Source organism: Pantherophis guttatus, chromosome 1, assembly GCF_059756535.1.
Source record: "Pantherophis guttatus breed Tessera chromosome 1, ASM5975653v1, whole genome shotgun sequence".
Classification (NCBI taxonomy): Eukaryota; Metazoa; Chordata; class Lepidosauria; order Squamata; family Colubridae; genus Pantherophis; species Pantherophis guttatus.
The window spans coordinates 53,210,544-53,230,740 of NC_142063.1; the positions used below are offsets into that span (position 1 = coordinate 53,210,544).

A 20,197-nucleotide genomic window follows, 5' to 3' on the forward strand; every position below is an offset into this window, starting at 1 on the left:
GATATCTCAGATTTGCTGATGCTTAGGTTGGCCACTATTTTAGCCCTTGAACTTCTGCAGTAACCAAGAATACAATACAGCAATATAACATACTATTGTAATATTTAGAAAAAACTGTCACAGAAAACTGAAGAATTCATGCAAAAAACCCTCCAAACCATGTAGTTTCTCCATACACTGAACCATAATTAAGAAGCTTGGCTGTTTAATTAAATAATGTTTACATTCAACTTGCTGAACAGTAACTGAAAGTAGCTATACACTGAAGTGTTTTAGCATGACATACACATTCTAGTACTGGTGAGCTGAACACCATAAGTAATACTACAAGCACTTCATCCTTATTTACAGTAGTCCATGAAAATAAGATTTAACCCGTTAAATTAATTTTACTTTTTACAATAACATTTCTCTATTGCTCTTTTACTCAGGAAGGTCAACCTTGAGATCAGTCACTTCAGCCATGGAGAATTGAAGTCTTTTCTCACTGTTTTTAGAATATTATCATTTCAGATACCAGATGAACCTTGGCTAGTAAGGATAATCTCTTCCATTAGGCAACAACCAACCAGGTTTACCACAAAATGGTCCTTAATCAGTTGGCTGAAATTCATAGTAATAAATAACACTCAGTTTTCTTTGTAATAACACTTTGTGCTGCTAGAATTACTGTTAACACAAATGTCACTTGTTTTTTGCTAGTTAAAATAATGTGCAAAGCTCTAAGAGAAAGCTTGAAAAGGAGAGATTCACAGAGAATGTAACTAGCCATTGATATGCCTCTATGCCTCTGAAAATTGACTGTGTTCTCTGCTTTCCAAAGAAATATAAAAGAGACACTGTTAATTTAAATTTAGAAACATGTAGTGTTTTCTAATGTGGCTAGGATAGATGGTATTGTTTTAATATGTATATTTCTTGTACACTGTCCTTGTAAGACACTAAGGTGACAAAACAATTCTAAAAAGAAATAAACATAATAGATATGTCCTGCTTGTGATCTTTCCTTATGTATTTATTTGGTTGTTATAAAAACCAAACACAGGTATGATCCAACAATGCTGTTCTTGCAGTAGCAGGGTATTTGGCTTTTCACTAATTGACTGTGTTCATATATAACTATAAACCAATATTTTAAAATCATAATTTGCTAAATAAGTGTTAATGGACATAGCAATTTAACTGGTGGAGTGCATAACTACACTGAGCAAGAACTAAGCAGATCACATTATGGCTTAGTACGCTTTATGAGACCAGAATATGCGTTATCTGGATGATGGTTGAACTCACACATTGTGCTAAGTTACTGCGTTGCTGACTTTGAGTAAATGTACTGTGTGAACCTAACCAATTATGGTTTATTTAATAATTAAACCAAACATGGTTTAGTTTGATGATTCACCTGACCCTAATTAAGCATAACAGATTCAACCACTGCATATAGTCATAGTTCTGTGCTAACTGAAAGTCCATTCAATCAACGATGGAACAGACAATGAAAAGCTAGATAGATGGAAAGTCAAATATTTGCAGCCCAGACTTGCCAAATCTGGGCTGCAAATATTTGGACGACCATGAAATGGAAGCAAATCTAAACTCTTTCCTGCCGTCTAGCAATTGTCTAGATTTTTTGCTGTTCGGTTAGGGGACTCCTAAAAAGAGGATTAACCAGACAAGTGCATGTGGGAATTGGGCTAATCAGAGAGCATGGAGAGAAAATGCAGGAATTTTCCATTGAAGGTTCAACCTTACAATTGGGATTGGCTTCAAAGCTATCTTGAATCCCCTGAGGTTTGGCTAAGCTTGTTTAAAAATCTGGTAGCAGATTTGAAAGAAAGAAGGTTGTTTTCTTTTCCCCTACTTATCTCATATGCACGCATACATACATGCATATACATAGTCACATTTAAACTCATATAACAGAGCCAACAGTCAAGGAGTACATTATATATGCAGAAATTAAAAGAAAACAAATTGAGTGCGAGTGCATTTTATAGCCTACTTTTTAACACAGTAATTAAAGAAGGGAACTGTAGCAAGCCAGCAATTAAATATGAATAAAACACTTTTAAGCAGCCTACATGCAAAGCATCCAACAGAAACCTTTTGTGTTGATGAAAGGGAGGAAAAGAAGCAACCCAGGCCTACATGCAGCTGCTGACAGCAGCTTTCCCTCCCTCCTCCTCCTCCCAGCAAGCACATAGACACATCACTTCTTACCTCGGCCACCCCCTTCTCCATTGCTTCCACAATAAATATTACCAGCAGCTAACTGGCACATTTGCAGCAATTAGATTCCCATGGAGTCTCAGCTGCCTCCAGTAATTCACAGGGAGGGCACCTTTTAATTTTTATTTATTTTAATTTTTCTGCCAGCAAAATCAATTAAATAGAACAACTGCATTTGAAAAGAACTAGTTAAAAAAAAATTCATAATTATAGCGGATGCATGATTCATCCTTTTGACATCCTTGCTGCAAGAAAAATTGTCTTCCTTTCATATATTTCACAAGATATTAAGATTACATTTTTTTGTTCCCCACTCTATTAAACTCAAGTTAATGTTTAGTCACAGGTCAGATGGCTTGGAGAAATTACTATCAGTAAAACAACTTTACTTGAATAGAGGTTTATATATCATGCAAAAACATAGCTTGGCATGATAGATACACTAAGCCCCAAAGTAGTCTACATATTTTAGTCTAACATGGCATCATATCCTACCCACATAATTAGTGTACACAGTATGGCAGCTCTTCCAAACCTGGTAGAAATATAGCTCCTATAGAAATTACAGTATTTAGATCAATTACTGGTAATACAAAACAAATTATAGCTTGGTGAATCCAAACAGTCTCTGAAAATTCCTTTAGGAAACCAATCCTTTTATCTATAGTATGTCAGTCAGTCATAAGAAAGGCCATTAGGAATTGTAGTCTTCAAAACCAAATGTTCATTACTATTTGCTACATGCTAAATGAGATTTATTGTTAAAAAGACTGATTTCGCATCCCTCAAGCTGCATCTTTGAGCTATGTCACATTCCAACATCCATACTACATTTGCCCACATGTCACTGCTAAACCTTATGAGATTTAGGTCTAAGACTCCATAGCATCATCTTATTATAACTGGCCTTTAGCCATGCAACTATTTATCAGCCCCAGTGCAACCTAGGCTATTATATCTGGGCTGCAAAAATCTACCTGACCACTAGATGGTGGGAAAGAAATGCAGTTAAGTCTAAGACTCCTAAGTCTTTGCTGCTACTTATGGCCATGCAGAAGAGTGCAACCCAAATACAGAGCCCTTATTGTACTGCCAGATTGATTTTAAGATGTTGAGATGTGTGGAAACATTTACCTCATTGAATATTGAAATTCAATCTGCACAGCCAGATAATTTACATTATAATGTTTTTCACTGCTGGGGTTGATTTTTAATCATGAAAATAATATATGTAAAGATAGAAATAATGTTTATAATAATCACGATGAGAGTGGTAATACATATTGGGCTGAAATTTGAATCAGTAAAACTCTTTGCTTTAGACATGCATATATTTTATGAGGATGAGAACAGACAGTAAGTCAATGGCACTGATATGCTTTGCCTAAAAAAGATGCAGCTCCAATACCTGTCACCTCTAGTTAAAAAGATCAGGTAGCAGATGATGGGAAGGAAACTTGGCCAGAAACCAAGCAAAGCCACTGCCAGTGGCAATAGATCGGTCATGAGGCAATTGCTCTAGAAGGGAAGCTACATCTGTCTTATAGCAAAAACAACAGTCTTGTGACATATTAAAGTCATTATACAGCAGAACATTTTAAACTGTATTCCACAAAACCCTACAGGGGGAAAAAGGGTTCACTCAAATACAGGAATGATATTTACAGTGGGAAGGGCATGACTTGTCAGCTGGCCTTCAGATGCCCTCTCCCCAGAAGTTCGTACTCCTGATGACCAACAGTTTTTGAGAGGTGACAGTGGCAGCAGAGTAAAAATGAAGGACACAATTTTTACCTAATAAAATATTTCTCCCTGGTAGCTCTCTCTGCCTCTTGATCCAGAATTCTTTTTTAGAAATTTAAGGTCCATATCCTGACAAAGTTTGAAACCTCCAGTATATAGCAGAGGTTTTCATGTATGTGATATCTGGTCCACAAAACATGATATTGTTAATCAATTTGTTAGTTTTTCTGGGGCCAGATGATTCTTTGCCTTGTCTGACTTGGAGAAAGGAAGCTATATGTTGTTACACCAGCATTCTCAGAAAGCTTCTGAGAAATCCTGTTGAAACAAATCCATTATACACCACCTTATTGCATCCTGCCCCAACTATTTTTAACTATATTTAAAATTAAATAAGATGCTGAATCATTGAAACACAAATCCCATACTTCATTAGCTTTTATTAGACCTATAAGTCTAAGGTCAATCAAATGTTTAACTCAAACAAACAGCTGCTTTACATTTGAAAAGCAAATACAATTCTTTCTTTCTTACATCAATTTATGCATTCTGTGTTCAGAAATCAAGTGTTGAATTGCTCTAGGAGTTATTAAGACAGCAGAAGATGAAAGATTAGATTCATCATAGCAGATAGTGGATTATGAAGAATAATTCATCAAATGTCAGAACAAACCGTTCACAATTTATAGAAACCTATGAAATCTGATTGGACTTCTTCTTGACTAATGAATGCCAAACTTAATTGATGAGACTTTAGCTTGGTTGTCAAAGTCCATATTTATTAAGTATTTCTCATAATAACTTCTGTGCAATATAGTGCCTTTTACTCCAGTCTAAGGCCCAATATCAAATTTCTCTCCCCCAACTGTTAATGGAGATGGAGCATGCCCTTATAATGATTATATATTTGGCCTAGTGGATACTTTGCTGTAGTTATTGCAGAGCCTAAAGCAGACAGCAAAAACAATGGGATGGAAAGGGAAGAGAACTGTCCCCTATTAACTAATGCATTGGTCTCTTCATATTTATAAGATTTTTATACATATCTAGTTAAATTATGTATGAAAATATGATTAGATCGCTTCAGCAATCTCTGCATCTGTCTGAGCACCAGTTGAAGGAAGACCTGCACTGCCAGCCCTATCCACAAAGCTATGGAATTTGTTTGGACCGTTTAAGAATAATTTTGGCAAATTGGTACAGCTTTTGGAAAGGGCCCTTGTGGCGCAGTGGCTGAATGCAATATTGCAGGCTAACTTTGCCCACAGCTCGTTCCTGACCTGCTCAAGATTGACTTAGCCTTCTATTCTTCTGAAGTTGATAAACTGAGGACCCAGATTATTGAGAGTAATAAACTGATATTTGTAAACTGCTCAGACAGTGCATATATACACGTCTATTGCAAATGCTATCCGAGGGGGTAAAAATTGTTTCCTACGAGGAAAAATTGAAGGAACTGAGAATATTTAAGTCTGAGACTGAATTAAGCTTGAATGAATGAACCAAGAATGCTAATACTAAAGGTGTTTAATTGAGCTGTTGAGGTGTTTCAATTCTCCCAATTTTCAGTTATACCACTGGGATTATTTTCACAAATGTGAAGTTTCTAAGCAATTAATATTATTAGAAAAAAGTTTCTGAAACTTCATTTAATTTTACCAATTAATTGCAATTTCATTTACAATTGAAAGTTGTATTATAATGGTTTTTTTTTCAGTAATTTGGAATGATAAATAAGAATAAATTTTTAACAAATAAATATACTGAATTGAACTGAACACACCAGAAAATAATTGGCAAGGTTCAATCTTTGTATGCTAATAGTTGTCAGCCAAGAGACCAAGCCAAGAGACAGTGAGATCCAATCAGTAACAGTAACAGAGTTGGAAGGGACCTTGGAGGTCATCTAGTCCAACCCTCTGCTCACGCAGGAGACCTGTACTAGGGATTAGAACTGCCAACCTTTCTGATTGACAAGTTCAGTATCTTGAATCTAATCCTTTTTTTTTTTGCTTACATCTAATAGACGTAACTATTGCCAAACTAAAGCTATAACTTTCAAAGCTACTAGAAATATTAGATATATCCTGAGAGATTCTAGGGTATGGTCATGCTGAACCTCTCCCCCCACCCCACCTCCCCACCCCCATTCAGCTCGAAACTGCATAGTCAATTGATCCAGGTCTCTTTCTGGGAAAATTCTTAAGTGGCTAAATCCTCCCCCTTTATTGCAACAGGTGCACTTTCCATCACAGAAATGCAGCATGTCAGAAGGAATTCTGCCTCCTGTTTGGGGCCTGTTTTATGTTGGTACTATTTGGTTTAAAATTCTTGTGTAGTGCCAGCTGAAGTATACGCAATAATGACCCTAAGCACACTGACTGATGGTACCACAGTTCACTGGTATTAAGATTTGCATTTTTAGAATGAATTGGAATTCCCCTAAACTTTGGCACCCTAGGTCAGTGCCTACTCAGCCTTAGCCTAAAGCTGGCTGTTTATAGTACTGGAACTTTGGAAAGAAATAAATTAATATCTACGATATATATTTGGGATTTAAGGCTGAAAGATTTGGAATTTCATTCTGGAAATTTGGAATGTATCCAAGAACTTTGTATTTATCATCCATACGGAGTAACTAAGAAGATTATTTTACTCCAGTGGAAACATTCTAGCATATCTAAATTAAAATTCTGGATGGAAGACATGCTTATCATACATACCATGAATTGACTTTCTTCCCACACTGGAGGAAAACTGATCTATATAATTTTGTACAGTCAAGCTTTATTTTAATATTTAAAATTTGAGTACTATCATACATTTAATTATTCTAATATATAGCACCTATGTTTTCTTTTTTCTCTACATTTTAATTATTTCTGATTTATTATGCTTTGCTTTTTATATTATCATTGTTTTCTCTTTTCTGATTGATCCAAAAGCCAAACAATTTTCCCAAAAAGAAACAAATGTGGACTTCTCAAAGTTTGGAAAGTAAGAATAACCCAGGATTTTAAGTAACTTTTTTTTTCTCATAATGTTACAAAGCTTTTGATGAGAATTTTAGAAGTAAAGAAAGAAATAGTAAATAACAGACAACTTTCCTTGATTTGTAAAACAATTTTAAGGAGAGAAAAAAATAGAATTGTTTGAGATTTCTGGCATTTTGCAAGTGATCCGTGAAAAAGAAAGCTTAAGAATTGCTGGTATAACCAACAGTGGATACAACCTGATTTTAACAGTCAGGAGTCTTATACAGACTCTCCTTATTTTCATGATGAGTGGCAAGGGAATAAATTATTCAATAAATTAGACAAATCTTCTACAAAATTTGGTAATTTATAAAAAATAACGTTACTTGAAAAACCGTTTCTTTCTTTTAAAATGTTATCCTCCACTCAACCCAGCTATTAGTATGAGTGTGGTGAACAGTACAATAATGGTCATTAGCCTAATTCTACTTAAAAAAAGAAAAAGAAAGAAATCTGTACAGAGATACTTAAAGGAAAAGCTTTATTATGTCCTAATTTATTCTTGCTTATCATCCATATTCAGACAAATACACATATTTAATTAAAGTCAGAAGTTTAATGAAAGTAACATAAATAAACCTGGATTGATCAAGTATTCTAATATATGAATTTCACCAAAATAAAAAAACCGTAACAAAAGCAGGTGGCCAGGGACTACAGCAAGAGAAGCAACAGTGGAGACTACAGTGGGCAAAATAACAATGCCAAACATTTTGACCACTTCACATACATGTACGATTTAGTTTTTTCTATTTCTAACTTCTGGATTTAGAGTTTTAGAGTTTTTATTTTTTTTTTTTAATGCATTTAAGCCTAGTTCAGGATTTATGCAGCAATTTGTGTGTATATTTTTGCCTCACCATTTTAGGAAATTTCACCACTGCAATTGTCAAAAGGCACTGGGGATTGAAAAATGAAGATCGTCACATGTTTTCCCATGCTTGATTATGATCTGCATGTGAAAATTCAGCCTAGTCCTGGATAAGAAGTTCCCTGCCTAACATGAGTTCAGAACTCAATTTCAATATTCTGATTTGTTTTTCTCTGTTCTCCACTAGTTTATATCTATTTTTTTCTTCTTGCCCTTCCCATGCTACTAACATAAATTACCTTTTGTCAGGTTGTTCACACTTAAGTGAATGTTCTTCTTAAAATAAAACCAGTTAATTATGTTTCAGTATGTTATTTCTTCATACAGCATATAATTAACCTGTGAAATTAATTAGATTGGTGATGGCTACTAACTTGTATAACTTGAAAGGGAATTGGATAAACTCATGAAAGGTAAATCTTTTTTTTTTTTTTTTTTTTTTTTTTGAGACTCAGTGTTATTTTGGAGTTAGGAACATTACACCTCCAGATATCAGTTGCAAAGAAAGAGCAGAAAATTCTTGCTTGCTTTCACATACTCTAGAGACATCTGGTTGTTAAATAAGGTGGGTGGGAACTAAACATGTTTTCTAAAAGTTATGGTGAACAGAAAAATAATAAGCAATTTACACGCATTTTATAAAGCTGTAATATTGATTTGTTCTTTCTTCCCTGTTTTTCTATAAAACATATCATCAAGTCAGCCTAAAACAATAGAATTACCAATAATGTCATGGTTTTGAGGAGAAAGATTTTTAAAACTTTAAGGAAAGTAATATGCCAGGGAAATTTATTGAAATTAAAACATATGCAACTGCTTATCTGTGACTGAACAAAAACTGAATCAAAAATGTTCTATATTTTATACTTCCGAATTCTGGATATTAAAACTGCAGAGGCCTTCTATTCAGTAGCTACCCACTATATTTATTATTTAAACAAACAAATTTTATTTGTTTAACTAATAATACCATAAATATAGAAAAACACATTCAGATTCAATTATAATGAAATAATAATGTTATCTTTTATGATATTTATTTTTAATAAAGTTTTATTTTAAAATGTATATAATTATTCCAAGTCAAATAGGTGATAGATCTGTCACATTTGCTTATATTAATTAATCCTGCTTAACTATGTAACACAAACTGTGTGTTTATTAAACATATTCCTTTAAAGTTGCATTCAGGACTGTTACTAGAAGCTTGAGAGTTGGGGTATGTGAGGCAGGAATTGGTCCACTGCTAAAATAAAAATGCCCTGCCCCTGGGGTGGGAGTGGGAATCTCAGCCTTTCTATAAACAGCACATTTGTTTCCAGTTTACACAATATACCCTGAATCAGCCCACAATTCTTTATAATAATGCAAATTTAGTGCAACTTTTCCTCCTCCAGTTTTGCTATTTTAAAGAGACATGAAATTGGTTTTATTTCTCAAACAGAGAAGAGCTGTTCTGTCAGTAATGACTTTTCCTATTAATCGATCAAGGCAGTTTTTTCTTCAACTGTCAGAAAAACACTAGGCCATGAAGAACAAATCCATTGAAAAAACTGTTTTTAATTCAAAAATTGTTTTAAATGGCTTGAGATTTATTCAGTGTAACATTTTCCCTGCAAATAAGAATTTATGTAGTGTTCCAGTTAAAAGACAATCTGGGTTTAAATCCCCATTTGGTCTCAATCTAATCTGTATTACAGAGGATGCACTATGGGTGTCATTCTCAGGTTTCTGGAGGAAGAGGAGGAAATAAAATAATCCTAAATGTAAAAGCTGGACTCCTGTTTCATTTCATTAAACCTCTTTTAAGAGCAACAAAACTGCTGCATTTAATCAAACCAGGAATTCACTTCTATTGTGTGGTTGAGGATATTCAAAGCAGCAGCAGCAGCAGATGGAGAACTTCAGGCAAGTAATCCCCTGAGCATATTTCTGACTCCTTTACAATCTAAAAGAAAACTTTGTAGGGCTTGTCAGAAAGAAGAATGTGTTTTAAATTCATTTAGAGAAGGGAACATTTTAAATATATTCACATATTTTGTGCATCTTCTGTGAACATTCTGATCAGAAGATTATGTTCTGCCAGTTTATACTGATTCTTGATACCTTGCTTCACAAAATGATCTAGAAAACTCTAGCAAGCCATCAGTGTAGACTCCTTCTGTGGATTTTCATTTTGGGAGTGATGGCCGTACCTGGGTTTTGATTGAAATTCTAAAGCCAATTCTCAAAAATAACAGGCAGGGATGGGCAAAGGAAGACAAAGGGCCAAAATGAAACTACATCTAACATTAAGCTCAATTAGGATGACTCTAAATATAATTTTTATCAACTATTATCAAAGTCACAATTCATCAACTGATTCTTTCTAGATCCTCTGTGTGCATACCTCTGGTATGACAAGCTTACTCCAATCAGGTATTTTCCAAATGCATTGAGTTCCAAAGGTGGCAACTTTTTTGTAACCAACAACTACAAAATTTTACATAATCAAAGGCCCTAGTGGTTATCATGAGATAATGGATGGGGCAGAACTGGAAGCTTTAGTTATTTTTTATATTATTAAGAGGGGTTTTTTAATATAAGAATAAATACAAAATCTATTGGAGACTTAGCTTATCCCAAAAGTGCTTTTTCAAGAGGCAACTGGATTCAAAGAAAAACAAGTCCAGTTGTCTCTTGAAAGAGCACCTTTGTGACAACTATGACCTGGATGACTGAGAATCTCCAGAGGCTTAGCTGACTTATATCACTGGATTTTCTGATGAAAATCAGAAAAAGTCAAAAAAGGCATGATTTTGCAATTTACCATTACATTTTTGTGGCACAATGTTTAGGAATCCTGGTAGATGCAAGAAAGGAACTAGGCTACTATCTACAGGCTGCCCATTCTAGATACAGCCCAACACATCTGGCAGGCACTATGTTGGAGAAGGCATTTTTAGGCAATGCTGAAACAGGAGATTAATAAACAGACTTGAAATAAATTTAGCTTCCTGTGTTGTTATATTTTAAAAGTATACTCATAACAAATCATCCAACAAATGTTAATTATAATTAATGAAATAATAAACCCTAAATACATGAAGACATTTTTAATGAATAGAAAATAATTCAACAAAGCATGGAGAAAGGATAAAATGGCACGAAAATCAGCATTCATTACTTGGGTACAAAAGGCAGAAGGAATTTGAGGTTACATGCTGGTTGTTGGTTTTATACAATATCTACACCGAGAAGATATAGAATGCTTCAGATATCACAAGTTTTTATTGTTTTGATTATTTTTAAAGTCACTGCCATTCAGTGAAATCAGTTTATTGCACAATATAAGCAGATTGTTCTTGTTTCACATACTTAAGATTACTCTTGTGCTGCTTGGATTTTGCATTTTCAAGCTAGATGATGAAGGATTTGCCATGAAAGCAATCAAGAACACACTATCCAGGGGTGTCAAACTGGCGGCCCATGGGCCAGATGTGTCACGCACAGGCCACGCCCACCCCAGCTCCGCAAATGGGGAAAATGTCACAAAAGATCGTGTGAGGGCAACGTGACACGGCGAGCTTGACACATGTGCACTATCCCCCTTCCTCAAATCCATCTGCCTTTGCTTTTTGCATCTCCTCCTTCTTTTTCCCAACTCAGATGCCAGAGGGCTGTTTCAATAATGCAGTTCAGCTGATTTTGCAATCTTAAAGCAGTGTCTGCTGGTATGTTAATCATACTTAGAGCCCAGCCTGTAAAATGGGCTTGTTCACTAAACTCTATGAATAGGGAAACAAGCACAGCTGGCCTATTCATAATCAACATAAAAATAGATTTAGCACTTAACATATTAAACATTATCATTTCAACTATTAACATAAATCAGTTACAGTTATGGGCCCAGAGCTGCTGCTACTGCTCTGCAGGGATGTGATCTGCAAGTGAAAGGAAAGACTCTCATATTTCTTAGAGTCTCAGGTTTATAGGATGGTTAGGGTATAACAGCTTGTGCACATTTTTCTCCCTTACAGAAAGTCATCAGAAGCTATCTTATATCAAATCAGATTGTCTATCTAACTCAATATTGCCTACATTGCTTTTCATTCACTCTTCAAGGTCAGACAAGGCTTATCCAGACCTTCTAGTGATGGTAAGGATTGAACCAATGATCTTCCGCATGCAGCCTTTAAGTTTTCTTACTGTATATTGAACATATGCCAAGAACAAAAGCTTCTACCAGAGCCACTGCTAACGCAATAGCCTTGTTTCCATTCCTATTAAACAACTAAACATTAAATGAAAACTACAATTATTCACGGATTCCAAATGGATATATCCAAGTATCACCACTAGGACAGCATTCTGCCTTTAACCATGACTTCTAAAATTTAAGATACAAAAGCAACAATAAGGTTATAGACACCTGATCAAAATCATTTTAGAGATTCTGTGTTCCTATGGATGTAGTAATAGGATGCATAACTAGTGCAGAATAATCTAGTTAAGTATGTGATGGCTAAGTATGGACTAATATAATGATGCACTCCAAAAGCTGATCAGGCATAAGTAAGGATGTTTTTGGTTACAACCTTTCCTCTGCTGTAAATTCAGTCAATGACTTTATGCAAATCTCCCAATCTCAGTTCTCATTGGTAACAATAATAATCTGATATCTTTCAATGCTATTGTAAGGATTATAAAATACTAAAAAGTTATGAAGTTATATAGAAAAGTTAAATATTGTTAGTATGGTGTCACCTCAGCAGGTGTCAAGATGTGGCCAATCTTGTCTGCTCCACAAATCTATGCAGAGCTGAGTCTTATTTATGCATAGATGGGAGTATTAGAGCTTGTAGACTAGACCAAAAAAGTCTAGGAGGAAATCCTGTAAAAATTTAGAGGCAAACACTGTAGACTTGCAGAGAAAACAAAATGTTGCCTCTCTATATTTTAGTAGTTATACTATTAAAACTGACACTACTTTCTTCGAGAACTAGCACTGATGATGTTACCTAATTTGGGTAATGAAACGTCTGCAAGAAAACAACCAAACTCAGGGAGCACCAAAACCCCCTCATTTCAACCCTGAGCTATAAATATTCTCCTAAATTACATTCCTCATTCTGACGCCTTCCGGGGATATTTTGGCATCTAAATATAACATCAAACAGTATTAGGATGTGGGATCTATTTTGATCACATTTCCATCTCACATGGATCAAAAATAATTATTTTAGTAAAAAAAAAAGTTTACGGCCATTAGGTAAACCACAGTAGATACTGGGGTCTTCAAGAGATATATGTTGATAGCTTTTCTCTAAGCTACTCACCCAGATAATTTATCTGTGCCTTGTAGCTGTGGCCATATCCGAAAGCAAGCCACAGAATTGTTTCTCTATATGTTAGAAGCTCATATTGGAAGTACCTATAAGGCTTTAACTTCAAGGGTCATACCTGTGCTACTAGGTATGTATTGGTTTCTGCATTTACCAGAAACAATTTTAACTCAATGTTCATTGATAGGAATGCCCTCAAATGATCTCTCCTTTTTAAGGTGCAGCATTAGGAAAAAAAATAGGGACATCACTTGAAATCTAGCCGACAGCAGTGGCAGCACAACTTTTCATTTGACTAATGTAGTCCCATTTGTTATGGCTGACATTAATGCTCTACGCCATCCATCTCCGACTCTTTAAATTATCATTTTATGGCTCAAATCTTTTTCATAATTGATAAAAATCTGCTTTTTATATCCTAGGTTATTAAAAAAATGGAGTTTTTCTTTTCATTCGTTTTAGTTTTAATATAAATGTAGTTTTTATTGATATGTACTTGAAAAGCTCACTGAGAGAGTAACAAAGAAAGTGAAAACAGCAGCCCTTTCCTACCTGTTTTAAACTTCCATCCTCATCTTCATCATCTTGAGCAGTTAAATTAAATGCCCAGCCTTTTTAGCACAAAGAAAGGATTATCAGTAAACACACACACACATGTATATTCCACACATGTGGAATAACAGGATGGATACAGATCTCCAAGATTTGTAAGTCAGCCTTCCCAAATATTTCAGTCTACAGCTTACATTATCCCTGTCCATACTCTTCCTCTATACCAGTGATTCCCAACGTGGGGCCCACGCCCCACAGGGAAGCAATTTGATTTTTAATGGGAGCAATTGGAACCTTGTTTAAACCAAGTTAATGGCCTTTTTGGCTTCCTCCGCGTGAGTAGGAATCACTTTTTGAATAATAAGAATTATATGTCACCGGGGATGGGGGGTGGGGGGTGGCATCAGGATTTTAGAGATGGTTAGGTGGGGCATGGCCAAAAAAAGGTTGGGAACCACTGCTCTATACCCTGAAACTCAGCTGATTTCAAGTGAGAATTCAGGGCATTCATGAGCATCTGTGGTGCATTCATCAGAGCTTCAAACTACAAGCTCTATTCCTTTCAGAGCTGTGTGTGACACAATGCATCTACAGAACATGTGGGGCTTGCATTGCAACATCAAAGTACCCCTTTCATCATTCTGTGTATGTCCCAAAGGGCATTCTTTTCCTGCAACTTAGCTTTACTCAATATGGGGATCACCAAATACTGCCTGTTGGATTTCATTGCCATCATCCCCTGCGCACCACATCCAAGGCTATTGCAGAAAATGTTGTTCATATTTATAGGAGCATTTGTGACATCACATGTTTAGCCAGTCAATGTTGCCACTAATGATAGAAAAATTGCAGGACTGCTTTCTATTCTTCCCTCAGGACTCAATAATACAGAAAAAGAGAAATTGATTGATTGATAAAGTGATTGGTTGATTTTCCATATTTTTATCCTTCCACAATCCAGAGACTTCAGCAGTTTACAGGGTGTATAAAAATAAATAAATATACACAATTTAGCAACTATAAAAATCATAAAACAACATTACCCAAACTGAAAACTACAAGCAATAAAAATAGAAAATGAAGGTGGTAGGATAAATCCAAGAAAAGGTTCTCAGGAACAACTTCATCTTTAAAGCTTCCAAAATAACGTTATTGTTGTTAACAATAACCTTGTTGTTATTTTGGAGGGGCTAGACTGATTCCAATCACATCTTGATAACTTCCAGACATTGGGAAATTAATGAAATTCCTTCACAGCCCTGTATGAGTCAATACTGATGATACTATACCCTGAACCATCAGATGGCGTCTCCCAAAGGCTTCTTATAACTATTACAGAGCAGGGAAGACATTATCAATCCCTGTGGCACCCCACATATCAGGGACCACTGAGCGGCTCTCTCCTCCCCCAGCATCACAGATTGGAACTGATTGCTGTGGAAGATGTGGAACTATTGGAGAACAGCATCTCCTATCCCCAGCTTCTGCATTCAGCTCAATAAGATATGAAATCTGATGGTAACAAAAGATACCGAGAGGGCCAAGAAAACCAGAGATCCAGTAAAATTCCCATCTAGGTATCAACATAGGTCACCTAAGAGATCAGTGCTGTCTCCATCACAAACTCAAGCCTAAATCTTGACTAAAAGATCAATTTCCTTTAGAGTACTAAAAGTTGATCCACCAGCAGCAACTCAACAACTGTTCTATTAAAGGGAAGGCTGGAGACCAGCCAATAAGTTGAATTCAATGTAATTGGGCTATTTCCAGACTAGCCCAATTGCTCCCAAATGTTACACTTCTGTTCATCCTTTGGCTTGGCTTAAACTAAGAATCTGAGTGCACTAATGGCAAACCTATAAGATTGTCAATCCTTGATGGTTTAAAACCATAGGCATGCAGAAATTTGAAGTTTCATCTCCAATTTAAGAAGAAACAATATTTTTTTTATCTTTGGAAGCATCTAATCAATGCATAAAGTGATATTTTGTTAAATTAATATTGTTTTCAGGTTGCATGGAATACATTATATTTCTCTTATTTTATATTATCCATATTTTTGTAATAAAAACTAATTTAAATATTGATAATTCTGAATTTAACCTCTTAAAAATCCCTTTTCTGTTGATTCAGAGTTAGAAATGGTTTGGAGGCAGCCTGGGCATCTCAACCAAATGAAGAACATAACATATACTTTAACATTTTTGTCTGTTTCTGGTAAATTATATTAATTCTGTAATGCTTCAAAAGTTTTGCATATATAATTAATAGTTAAATAATGAATTTTACATCATTTTCCATGTCACAAACATTTTCTTCCACAATTTTTCATTGTGGATTACTTCAACTGTCAAGGTAAGTGCTTAAATATTATTCTATGAGGTAAGGAACAAAGTGTTATAGTTCACATTCCTATTACTTGCTGATAAGAATTTGTTGTTGCTATTTGATTGTTTTAAGAACTACCCCTACTCAAGTCTTCATTGCACTTATTTCAGGGGTGAAATCTACTTACCTTCCCAACTGGTTCGGAAGTACACGCACCCCACATGCTTGCTTCACATGCGCAAACCCTTCTGCACATGTGCAGAGAGTAAAAAACAGGATACTTCCTGGTTAAAACCAGGAAGTAACGACGACCGGGAGAGTGGGCGGAGCCTCGCACCGCCATCGCTACGGGTTCTCCGAACCGGCCATCACTACCAGTTTGGCTGAACCGGTCCGAACCGGGAGCATTTCACTCCTGACTTATCTGATTTTTTTTAATGCTATAATTATTTTTTGTGGATGCAGTATTACCCTTACTTGTTTGGTATTAAGTTACATTGAGCATAATGGGCCCTCCTCATTAGTAAATATGTATATAATGACACTGTACATATTCATACTCTATTCACCAAAAGATCAACCAGGGAAATTGTCTAATATCTTACTACACAGAACATTGCAGAGTCTGATAAATTGCTGTTTAATGCAAATAAGCAACCTCCTATGATTGTACTCTGAGATATGAGTCATTCTGCAAGGGTCACAAATATCCTTGTGAAAATATTATTTTAAAATAGTATCTTCCTACCACTTAAAATCTCTTTTTAATACTTATGTAGCATATTGGTTCCACTATTTAAATAAAATGCTGATCTTTTCAAATTTCAACATATGCACAAAATTGTCAGGTTCAGTTCATAAATAAAATTGACTAAAGATTGCTTTGGATAGCTACATTCAGATTACAAGAGGAGATTTGTAATATGTTTCCTTCCCACGCTTCCAGATAAAACATGGAAAGCAAAATGCAACTGAGAACATTTCTGATGGCCCCGCTTGTTAATAAGTGAGTTCTAAAAATAAATTGATTCATGCTGGCATGCATAATAAATACTATGTAAATTAAATTTAAAAAGACAGGAAAGTGATAAAAACAGGAAACATATATTATCTGTATAATTTCTATTACTCTGAGTAAAAGACATACATGTATGCAAATATCTGTAGACTCTCACAGGCACCAAGCTAAGTTTAAGCAACGGAAGCTATTGTGATTATAAGGTCTTATTTTACAGACAATTTTAACCCCTACTTATTAATTCAATTAATATTAATTTAATGTTCTTGGAGTAGAGCATCTAGGACATTTATATCTTATATATGCATGCAAGTGGGTTATATACAGGCATTTGAGGGGTGATCTCCAGAATGGTTTCATTTGGAGTTGGCAGCCTTTTGAGGTTGACAAGATGGAGAAACTGGGCATTGTACAGAATTTTCTTTGGGGATTGGTAATCTTGTATTCAGGGTCATCTGTATTTGGTTAAGTATATAAAGAGAAGACATCTGCCTGTCAAGTAAAACAATAAAGTAAAATCATATTATAAAGCCATGTTCGTTAGTTTAAAAATCTTTTTGTATCATACAAATGTAATAGACAGTAAAAATCTGTTAGATTCCACAATAGGACATCACTGCCAGTGTCAATAAAGAGTCAATATAATATGGGTAAAAGTGATACTTTTAATTAGTTATTGTTAACTTTGCTTTGTTGCAAGACAGTTCACTTAGAAATACAATTCGTGAATATATATTTGAATATTGTTGAACATATTTATTTGCATATTCAATATTATATTTCCCAATGCATTGATTTATTTTCTTCAAGCCTAGAACTTCATGGCTAAAATAATGAGCCATTTGGCCCTCGTGTATCTTTCTCAAAAGAGATAAGTCAACTCTACTTTTTTTCACTCCTTGGATTTTCTTTTAAGATATCTGAGTTTCAATCCACTTATAAGTTTGATTTGCTTGGTACTGAGCTACTCTTTATTTTGTTCCCATCATTAACCAGTTACCATCAGATTCTTGCCAATTAAATTACTGGAAAAGCCAAGAGATTACCAGCACAAAGCAGGATTAAAAAAACAGTGATATATTAACATATACAATGCCTACTCAGCTGAAACCTAGATGACACTAGATCATTAACATTCTATTAATTCCATAGTAAAATTGTTCCCAAGTCTACCAAATAATCTCCTTGAAAACTTTTTCTAAATGATCTCTTTATCTTAACTGCAAATTTATAATTTCAAAGATTAATTTTGTTTTAAACAAAAAACCAGCAATTTAGTACACAGTATTTTTATATTTTTGACAATACATGTCAAATTATAGGTTTTGTAAATTGTTATTGTGAATGTCATCTACTATATATATTTTAACCTTAAATAACTACATTTTATATTCCAATTTATTACTTTCTCTAAAAAAAATAAAGTAAAAGAAATTTATCCCCATATCTTACCTGTTATTTAGAAAGCTTTGTCATTCAGTCCTATTTTTTTTTAAAGTTTCATTAATAACTATTGGAAACCACAACATCTATATTTTAACCCTGATCACTTTATATTATTTTTAAACAGCTTGATCTTTCATTCCTTCAAATAATGTCTCAGAAGCAGATTTCTTATCATTTTCTCTTTGTCTCTGGAACTTCTTCATTAGTTTAAATCCAAGAAAAGAAACCTTTCCAAATCACTCTTCTAATTTATTTTTTGTATGTCCCCTTTAATTGTTAATACATCAGTTTCATCTGTAAATCAGTTGTAGCAATTTTTCCACATTGCTCTTGCAGTCTGTCATTTTAAAATCTATTTTCAGATCCACATTCAGATCAGCCTTAGTCTCTATTTTATCTAGTAAAATCTGTTCCTCTTCTGTAGCCTCTGTTAACTCCATTTCTAGAGTGCTAGACAATCTGAGGAATAAAGTCTGAGATTAGTTTCCAAATTTCTTCTATATATTATTTTACAGCTCCATTGGGTTACTTCTTCAACTGTAATATTTAGTTCTCTTTGATTCAACCTTCAAAGTCCTCTCTTATCATGTGTTTATTTTCCAATCAGCAAAATGTTCCACAGGAGATTTTATTACAATTAATTTCAAAATCTTCATATACATTTTAATAAAAATTTAAATAATCCACAGGAAATATTGTTTCAAGTTCATTTGGTCTCTTAGCTTCTAGTTCTAAATTTGCATTCCTTCTGAAGGTTCCTTCAGAACCTTCTAGTTCTGAATTTGCTGTTACTCAAGAAACATTTTTTCTTTTTAAATTCACACAAAACGGCTTTCGTTAGGCATAGAAGGAAATTCTCCCGGCAGAATAAAATTGAAGGTTCTTAACATCCAAATAGCCAGTAGTAAGCCATTTCCTAAGATTGTTAAGAAAGAAAATGGGCAAACCCAGTGTCCAACTGAAGGTGTCGAACCACAGTTTAGGCAAGATAATTTTAACTCCATCTCCCAAGTCCTAAAACCTGCTGGAGCTCACTATTTTAGAATCTCTTCACAGGGAACCTCTGTATGGAGCAAACTTGTGGTCGATCCTAGTCTTCTCTTTGTTCCAGAGAAGAGTTTTGAGAAGCCAATCTATTCACCAGCTTCTCTTTCCACCATGACGGTTTTCAGTCCACCATTAATTTCCCAGGAGTGACAATTTTAAGTAGTAAATTGTGCAACAAAATGGAACTGGCCTGACTATTATGGCTTCTTTGACAAGAACAATTATATCTCCAAATATAATCATGTTTTTTGGAAAAAGAGAAGAATATATTTTGTTTTGGGAAGTTGCCATATGTCCCTAATAGCAGATTGTTTCAACTTGATAAAAAATAATTACTACAGTGCACCTTAGTTTCAACATCACAGATTCAGAGTATCTCTTCGTTTTAAACTGTAGAGGCTACAAGCACTTGATCTTCTAAATATATCTTAAAAACTCCCTTTTTCCTACATGACAGTATTAATGATACTAATTTAGTGATAAGGTAATTGAATTGACTTTCACTGAAGAACAGAGTCTTGATCGAACAAGGAAGATCCATGTGACAGAGTCTTTTTACATACCTGATAAGGACCCAATAAACATTTATCATAGTCTGTCCCAA

The 20,197-nt window shown here is 34.7% G+C and overlaps 1 protein-coding gene across 2 annotated transcripts in view; it reads right to left on the reverse strand.

Annotated features, from left to right (window-relative positions):
* ADCK1 (aarF domain containing kinase 1) overlaps window positions 1-20,197 on the reverse strand; it is a 108,547-nt gene that overhangs the window by 28,934 nt on the left and 59,416 nt on the right. The gene's annotated exons all lie outside the window — the stretch shown is intronic.